The sequence below is a fragment of the Micromesistius poutassou genome (assembly GCF_964030765.1).
Source record: "Micromesistius poutassou genome assembly, chromosome: 19".
Classification (NCBI taxonomy): domain Eukaryota; kingdom Metazoa; phylum Chordata; class Actinopteri; order Gadiformes; family Gadidae; genus Micromesistius; species Micromesistius poutassou.
Window position 1 is genome coordinate 8,987,518 of NC_140289.1, and position 9,921 is coordinate 8,997,438.

Consider the following 9,921-nt stretch of genomic DNA (forward strand, 5'->3'; position numbering starts at 1 on the left):
TGTCCACAACACCTTGGGACGTGGCATTGTGGTGGTCTCAGGCTGGTTACAAAGCTTTGCATACAAACACACAGCATGTCACATGCTACTTGAGATATGATAATGTAATGTAGGATCAAGCCTGATAGGTGGCTGTTTGCATGACGTGGTTTCAGAGCGGGATCCCTGGCAGGCAGCGTCTCTGAGGGCCTAGGAGAGCACAGGAGATGTAGGTGTCTTGTCTGGCCGGAGTGGAGCGAGGCAGAAGTCAACGGGGAGAAATGGGATGCAGCCAAAGGTCCCAAAGATGGAAAAGTGGGCAAGACTCCAAGTGTGGTGCAGAAAATAATATTATATTTATCATTCATTATTAAAAACATTCATTATAACACTGCATGGGAAATACCTAACATATGTCCTGCATGCTTTAATTATCATTAGGCTCAGATGCTCTATGAAGAGCCTGAAGGCAAAGTTAGCCTGCCTTCATCTTTAAAAGTACACTCATGGAAACGCCCGTCAGAGTTCATTGTCAACAAGGTAACAAGTTACATTTTTTAAGTATTATTGTAAATGCCCCTACTCTAGTAAATACTTAAGGGATGTTGAATCTAGAAATTCTTGAGGTGTTTGGTTGTTCATACTGAATTTTCATGGGGAAAAGAGGTGGGTTATCTTGCCTCAGTACATTACCTCGTCAGTAATTTTTTCTTACATAGAGCTACATACCTAAGGTCATAAAAAGGTCAGAAAACGTGTAAACTGGTTAACCATCTGCAAGGTTCATGTGTAGTTTAACACAAAGGTTAACATTTACAAAAGGGCAGAAAGGAATCGACAAAAAATGACATAGCATTAAGATAGATAGATATCTCTTAGACGTAGAGAGAATAATCGCTTCTCCACATCAAATTAATTTACATTGAACTCAAGTCAGAGACAGATCAAAGGCAGCTAGATAGATTAATCTATTAAAGGACACTTCCGGTACTTTGAACGTTGAGCGTTGGCGATTAGCTTACTGAAATGGGGCAAATGTGTGTCCCCAGAACAGAGAAGCTAACCCTAACCCTAATCGCCAACGCTCAACGTTCAAAATACCGGAATTGTCCTTTAATAGATTAATCTATTCCAAATGTGTGTGGAGTGGGGCAAAAACACACATTTGCCCACGCTAACACAGCACTGCAGAGTTGACAGCCAATTTAAAATGTCATGTGTCTGTCCTCAGCCTCTGTTTATAGGTTCTATCAGTTGTGTTTTTCAATGTATATATTATATCCGAGTGTGATATATATCTATACTTTTCTTTATTACAGACTCCTACAGTGGTCGGGACTGTTGCAGAAGTTGACCTGATCTCAGCCAACGGTCATCTGATTGGCAGTGAGGTAATATCAGACAGAATGTATATCGGTGTGGGTTTAAGCATGTGTCTTCCTGTTCCTGTTACCGGTCAACAATTACTGAGTGTAAATGAAGTGTCAGGAGGGGGGACAATGAACCTGACAGAAATAATTGAGTTTGCTTCGATGTGGCATACTGCGCTCATCAAGGAATGTGATGGATTGGGTAAAACAACCGAAGCATCAAGCGATGGGATTTTATGGATTGACTGCCTGATGGATTTAAGTTATTTAGCCCTTGTGATGAATCTACCACCCTACTGTTGACACATTTAAAACTCAACTTTAAACCCATATCTCACCTGTAGCCTTTGGTTCCATTTGATATATGTGTTTTAATGTTTTGTTTTAAACTTTGTTTTAAACTTTCTGAAATTGGCCGTGTCCACCTACATGTGTGCTGGATAGATCAGTCTATCAGCCTACCCATTGGACTGTAGCAAACGTTGCTCATCTATCCGTCACACATCTGGGGGACACGCACACCTGTGATGTCTTAAGGGGCAGATTTCAAAAACGGCTTGTAACAGCTAATCACACCACACCTGGTGGCATGTCATGGCATGTTTAAACATTAAGTCTGATTGTGTGACCTGTGTTTTTCTCTTTGTCTTATATTAATATAATATAATAGAATATAATATACTTTATTGTCATGTCCTGCATGAAAATTGTCTTTGGTCTCACACTGACTCACACATTAGAGTAGACACATTCATTCCATTAAACATAGACATATATCCACCAGATTGGTATAGCACATCACATATACCCCCTCCCTCTAGCCCACACACATCATATTAGACATTAATATTGTTTCTTCTTCACCTTGGTCAACCAACTGTTATTTTTAAGTGTGCTATATCAATACAACAAACTTGAACTCTATGCCCCTTTTCTCTTGCAGATGATGAGGTGGATCATCAGTGAGATCGGCATCGTGTGGAAGCTGTGGTGCCATGGTGGTGTTGATGGTGTTGCAGACCAGAGGTGGAGGCCATGGGAGCACATCTACTCTCTGTGCAAGGTGGCCAGCGGTCACATGCCACTCTACAACAGTTACGGGAAATACGTGGTCAAACTCTTCTGGATGGTGAGACACACACACACACACACACACACACACACACACACACACACACACACACACACACACACACAATCGAATCCAAAATGTCAACTTAGAACCCTACAAGAAGGAGAGCATCTACTCTTGACCTTCAGAGCTGGTAAAAGCAAAATATCTGAGGCACACCTAGGAACGAGGGAATGAGGTCGCCCCATCATCAATCTGTCTCCCGTTATCAGGCTGAAAAAGGCTTGGCTTTACACATTGGCTGATAAATACATGTGGCTTAACTGGAGTCAGATTCCGGTATGAGACCGATGGTGAATGTCAATAATGATTGTGTGACCTATTGCAGGGTTTCTTTTCTGTACATACAGGCTAAGTCATGAGGTTTGTTGAGTTTCAGTGTAGAGATTTTCCTCGGCTACTCCAGGAAAAATACTAAAACAAACCATAATTGAAATCATCCCAAACCAAAAAAAACGAGAATACAGTTTTAAGTGAAAAGTCACAGTTGAGTTACATTTGCCGACAGCAGTGACAGTCGTGACATAAGTCCTGTCAGTTTGTTGGATGGAAGGTTGTTCAAGGAGGTCATCACATTTTTCTATACTACAGTACGGTTTGAAAGTTGCAGGCTTGTGTTCCTCAGTTCCTTGAGCCCATCGTATATTTACAGACACAAAGACTCAGACAGCAAAGCCTGTCTTTTTAATGAATCAACAACAGTGCTCCCAAGCACAGCCTAAAAGGAATAGGCTCCCCTCTAGCAGTAGAATGCTTTCCCCTTCTCTCTCCCCGCCTCTCTACCCCTATCTCTCCCCCCTTTCTCTCTCTTCACCCCGCCCCCCCCCAGACAAGCAGGCATGACATAGTTACCGTCAACCGGCGCTCATGCCAGCCATAGCACTCCACCAGATGGTTCGAGAGTGAGATTCAAGCACCCCATACGCCAACACATCCAAAGCCTCTCACCCTATTGCTAGCAGGCTTGCCTAGTCCTCCATTACTACTGTGTCCTTGTGGTCGATTTGTGCGTATGTATGGACCCCGCTTATTGTCCTCCTGTACTGTATAACTGGTATTAATGGCTGGTAACCGCAAGGTTGCTGGTTCGATCCCCGGCTCCTCCTGGCTGAGTGTCGAGGTGTCCCTGAGCAAGGCACCTAACCCTAACTGCTCCCGATGAGCTGGCTGTTGCCTTGCATGGCTGACACCGCCGTCGGTGTGTGAATGTGTGTATGAATGGGTGAATGTCAGGCAATATTGTAAAGCGCATTGGGTGGCCACTGGTTACAAAAAATGTGCTATATAAATGCAGTCCATTTACCATAACTGATGTATAGATGGAGCCCTTTTGGCTGTTGGTCGGCAGCACCATAGGACAGGAAAAGCCTCTTTGTTGTTGCCCTCTCTTTCTCCCTCCAGTGGAGACGATACTAGAGGTCGATAAGAAGAGAAACCTCACCTTTTTTTGTTATATCTTCGGTGAAGTTAAATCTTCCGTGAGGGAGTGCGAGATAAAAAGAGGCAGGGCTTCTGTAAAGTAAGTCTCCTAAGATGAAAGGGATAGATGTTTTATGAAGGGAGGGGACGATTAAATGTTTTTTTTAATGCAACATAGGGACTCGGTTGCCTTTGCACGGTGATGTAATAGATAGGCAACTAAGACAGCTGGGAACAGTTAAAGTCAGAATTTTGCCTGTGGTCCCTGAATTCCTGCTGTTTCTACCAGCAGTGTGAAACTCTAATCATAGACAGCCACGAGAGGACACATCACACAGCGCCGTTAAAAGATTGCCAGCCCGCATGAATCAGCCAATGACGGAACAGAATCAGTGTGTTGTTGTATGATACAGTGTGATGCAAGTTATGAGTAGCCAATGGCTGGAATAAAGAAATTATAAAGGAAAGTTTGATGTACTGGACCAGTGGATTGCTTGGAATCTATTCTGCTTTGAAATTACTCACATTGAAACCAAAATCTATTAATAAATTGTATTACATTTTTAATTGTCATTGGTGTCATATATGATCTCTTGAACATAATAATCTACAACATTTTCTCACTGTATCCCAGGGAATGCCCTAATTAAGAAAACTAGTGTTATCCTATGTTGTTGCCAGTCTCCACCAACCAGTTTGTGAACGTTCTGCTGTTCTCACTCACAACCTGTTATTTTCGTGTCGTCAAAGGGCCTTTTCAGGGGAACTTGGACATCCTAACAAAGGGGCACAGACAGTGAGAATGTATGTACAGATGTGTACAGATGTGTGTAGCACTTTCTGGGCAGTGGTTAATGTTGATGAAGGCATCTTTGGAAAATGGGCGGGAATGTGGTTCAATCAAATTTTAATGGAAATCCAATTCAGCTGCCATTGGGACTTAGCTTGTTATGCTCTTTGGAACCTCAGGGGGGAATTTCATCCATATCCCTCCAAGAGAAAAAATCAAACTAATGATTCACGTTCGTCATATGTGTCTATACAAAAGGCTTTGCATGATCTGTACATAATTAGTCATTTTATTTTGAACTTTGAAACCCAATGTGTTTACAAGATGCTGCATGTTGTTTAAGCGTCGCGCTGTGAGGGCTTTTGCTGTAAGAGAGGATTGAACTTCCAGTGGAGTGCACTACAGTCAAGTGGGGAGCACCTGAAACAAAATGTACCACAATGAGTTTGGACAAGAGGCTCTTATAGAGCTGGAGTAGGAACAGACCGAGGGCTTTACAGAAACACAAATGGTGGACACTGCCTCGTCTTTGATGTTCTTGAATTCTCACATTTACAGGAAGTTAAAAAATTGCCCGACCAACCAGCTCCGCACAAGCCACTTTATTCTATTCCCATATTGAAGAGCGGTAAGTGTAGTAAGTGTTATTGTAACAGTGCCAAGGATACCGGGCATTACATAATTCAACACTTAGCGTTCAATCAATAAAAAATAGATCCCATTCAAGTGTTCACAGGTTTTTATTAAATTATTTATGACTATGATATGCAATGAAATGAATAAAACATTAATTATATTAATATGCATACATTTACAGTCATGTTTATTATATGTGTGCTTCATAAACGATGTCATAGGAGTGAAAACCCATGCACTGGAAATCTGTCGACCAAACAAAAGATAAAGTGAAAATTGTAATTTGTTGAGGTTACCACGGTTTCTCGTGTCCGTCAGGGCTGCTGGAGGAAGATGATGGTGGACGACAACATGCCGTTCGACGAGAAGGACAACATGCTTCTTCCGGCCTCTACCACCGAAGGGGAGCTCTGGCCCATGCTATTGGCCAAGGCCCTCATCAAGCTGGCCAACACAGAGTGAGTGATTGCATGTGGCTCCACCCCCACAAAATACAGTTGTTGAAAGACAAAGTGAGATAACTGTAAAGAAAAACGACTTTAATGCTAAATGGTTGCTCAGTAACTGCCTAGTGCTGTCATGGAGGACTATGCAGATGCCAGGTGGGAACATAGTGGAATCCTCTTAAGCCACTGAGGCAGTCTTAAGGCCAAAGTATACTACTCCATATCCGTAATCCGTAATCCGACTCCGTAACGATGGAGACCCCTCGAGCATTCGCAGTTCTCCGTCAGGATGTCGGATATGCAATGCAATTCGCCGCCCGATGGATCTTATATGCTGACTACTTACCATGTAAATAGTGTTGAATATAAACTTCCAAAGCTTTTCAAATCTTATTTGGGGTTTTATTAGTCCTTAATGTGCAAAGTAAACAATGTACAAACTAAAGTAAATAAGGTGCAAAGTCAAACCGGGGAAAGTGATTCCGGAAATTATTTTGTTAGAGGACCAATCACAGACCTTGGATGCGCACGTAGAGCTACGGAGAGGGTCTCCGTATGTACGTACAGCAACTTTACGGAGGACTATAAATCCACCTTAAATGTAGACCCGGCTTAATGTTGATCTGACCTTTACCAAGGTCAGTATTAGTACAAGCAGTAGGACAGTAGGACTCCTATCTATATATTCGCTATGCTCATATGCTATGTGTTACCACAGCACCCCTTTATCGTTGGTAAAGTTTGCAGTGAAGCCTGGTAACACACAGGCACACAGAGACACTTGCATTGCCCTTGCTGACTGGGTGAAATGTCCATTTGACATAATGCGCTCTGCTCCGAGCTACTCTGCCGGGTTGACAGTCAGCCTGTGTGTGTGTGTGTGTGTGTGTGTGTGTGTGTGTGTGTGTGTGTGTGTGTGTGTGTGTGTGTGTGTGTGTGTATGTGTGTGTGTGTGTGTGTGTGTGTGTGAGGGAGATGGGGTGTGAGTGATGGGTAGCGCGTTGTGTCTAGGTGGTTGTTCCTGTGTCTGCGGAAGGTGGAGACATAAATGTTTCATCCGAGACAGGACACAAAGAAGCCTCTCTTTCTGCAGGTGCATCATTCATGAGCCATAGTGAAGGCGGGATGGAAGTTTTACCTTCAAGCCGTTTTTAACCTTACCCCTGTGACCGCTTCGGCAGTTTAGTTTCAAAGAGTCACAGACCTGCTGCTCTATCTTTTCTGTATATTTTTTTATTTGTGTCTACATCTTTTTTTATACACAAATGTGTTTGAAAATGGTTGATGGTGGATGGGATGGAGGTGATGATGATGATGATGATGATGGTGGTGGTGCGGATGATGGGGATGGAGGTGATAATGATGATGGTGGTGGTGGAGGCGTTGATGGTGATGGTGGTGCTGATGGTAACGGAGGTGGGGATGATGGGGATGGTGGTGGTGTTGGTGGTCAACGTTTTGTGGTGTTGCCCTGGACCATTGTTAAGGTCGAAGCTGTGTTAGTTAGATGTGATTTGATGGAGCTCCATCGACTGCGTTTGATTGGTGATTAAGACCACAAACTGGACCTGTCGGTCCCTCCTGACTCCCGAAGGGGCTAATTTGAGACAACCATCTGTCTTAGAATGTCGAGGGGGGAGGGGGAACAATCCATAGAAAAGATCACACCCTCAAGTGACAGACATGAAACACACACACACACACACACACACACACACACACACACACACACACACACACACACACACACACACACACACACACACATTTCTGTCACACCTCTGATGCTGGGAGGGCCAATCATCACAGGAGTCTGAACTCACATTGATGGAGATTGTTCAATCTTCAATCAATTCAATTCATTGTTCAATCAATTATTGTGTTGATTCATATTTGGTTGAACATTATAATGTTAAATAAAGAATACAATAAAATAATTCAGCATTGACTTGGGTACTGCGTAAACACAAAGAGACCCTAAGGAAGATAACAAAGATGGGAGATAAAATGTAAACACTTTGTTTTGTGTGACCTCAAATCGATGGTGACAATGCAGGAAAAAAGTGTTCATTATTTGTAGTCGTTGTTTTTTCCCCAGCTGTGTATATAAATGTAATTTGTGTTATTGTTTGTGTTGTTTTCTCTCTCAGTGCTGCGTCCGAGCAGAGGAAGGAGATGGGCGAGTTCACCTTCATTCACGCCCTCACCGGCTGCATTCCAGAGATAATCCCCATCAAGTACATAAATCCTTTTTTCACATTCCTTCACATTCAATCTGGACCAGTCCTAGCGCAACCGATAGAGCAATTAGCATTAACACTACCAGGGTTAGGGGGTTTCATTCCCGCTGGGGTCCAATCCATGCTAATATTGTAGTCACTCAAGGTATTATAAGAGGCGGTGAACCAATGCCAGATGGAGTTTTGCTACTACCGGGATGGATCTAGCTAGGCTAAACACCTCCTTGCCTTCCGATACTGTGTTTGACAACCATGCCAATAATGTGCTTAGGGCAGTAAAGCAAAAAAAAGTAGTGTGGTGTTATAAAATCGACTCATTCTGTCAGAAATATAACTTTAATTGGGGTGCAGTAGGTGGTTGGAGTGTAGCAGGGAAGACATTTCTCCCCTGCCTGAGCTGGTTAGCTTGTTGTTACGTAGCCTCTCCCTGGAGACCCAATCAACTGGCAGTGAGCACTATCCCGGCTCAGGTTTGTGACTCAATATGTACAAACTGATCCAAAACTGGTCTGGTATTACATGCAGGTATTGCTTGCCTCCCTGCTAATAAAACATAAAGTAAGTGTCTGCAAATTAGTATTGTTTCTTTCACGGCGAGGTAAAGTGTGAACCAAATTGTTGGGATATTACTCGAGAAAACTGCCAAGATCCTGCCCTTCCCCTCATCCCCCCCCCCCATTTCATCAATCAATTGAGTTTGTCTTCATTATTAAACATCTAATGCTCCACATAATGTATGTGGAGAGTAAAAAGACACCATATAAACAATGTATTTCAGCGCGTAAAACCTAGAGACAGCAGTGTGACAGAAAACCACTAGACCTGGGGATAGGACAACAAGACAGTGAGAGGGACCATGAATCACATCGCCACAATGCCGATGAGAAAAATGTGGCTTATACCCAGATGTACACTATTTGGATGCAAGCCAAACCCCTTATCCCAGTAGCTGTGCTGCTTCCATAGCTAATTTAGCTATGCAGATTCTGCCTCAATTCAATCCATCTCAAGTTTGGATTGGAAAAGAATATTATTTACATTTTAACGGGATCCAGTGAGATATCAGTAAATTGATGTTTGCCCGGTGGCGAGATTCAGAAGAGTTGTTCAATTTCAAATTCATCATTGTTGGTCCAGAAGGGGCGTCTGCTGTGTGAGCATTTGCTTTCTGTTAGCTGCCTCCTATGACTTGCAGAGACTACCGGAAAGAAAATGCTAACCAAGCAAACTCCCCTTATGGACTCACAATGATGATTTTAGAGTTAAACAACTGAATGTGGGCTAGACAGGCAAACGTAAATGTACCTTACCCACCTTATTATCTCATGGATCCCTAAAAATACAAAAATATGCAACATATATACTGAACTGAAGAGCTGAACTGTTTCTTAAATACTGTGATCTCTCAGATACTTTGTGATCCTAAGTCCATACAGTATAGTCCTATACTTGTTATACAGCACCTTTCAGGGTTAGCTGCAGTCATACATTCAACATTGTATATTCTTTACAAAATGGGATGTCAGCAAACAAAATAGGAGCCTGTGCACTCCCGTTACCATTCCCGTTACCATTCCCATTACCATTCCCATTCCATTCCCATGCTCCAATGTGATTCAGGACTGAGAGCCTCCCTAAGGAACGTCAAAAAAATTACTTTTCATCAGTTGATCGGATATATATGATCGGATACATATATTGTTTTTGTTGTTCTTTTCTAGATCTAGGAATCTGGGGAATATTTGGAATTTCCTGACAGAAAACATTCCCAAGTTCACCTTCGCAAAGGAGAGCCCTGCAGAGGAAAAACCTGAGGCTGTGGAGTCTGCCTTAGGACGGGTGTCCCACATGAGCGACACCAACACCACGTCGCCCCTCCCAGTCAGGAACCCTGAAAGAGGTAGAGGTG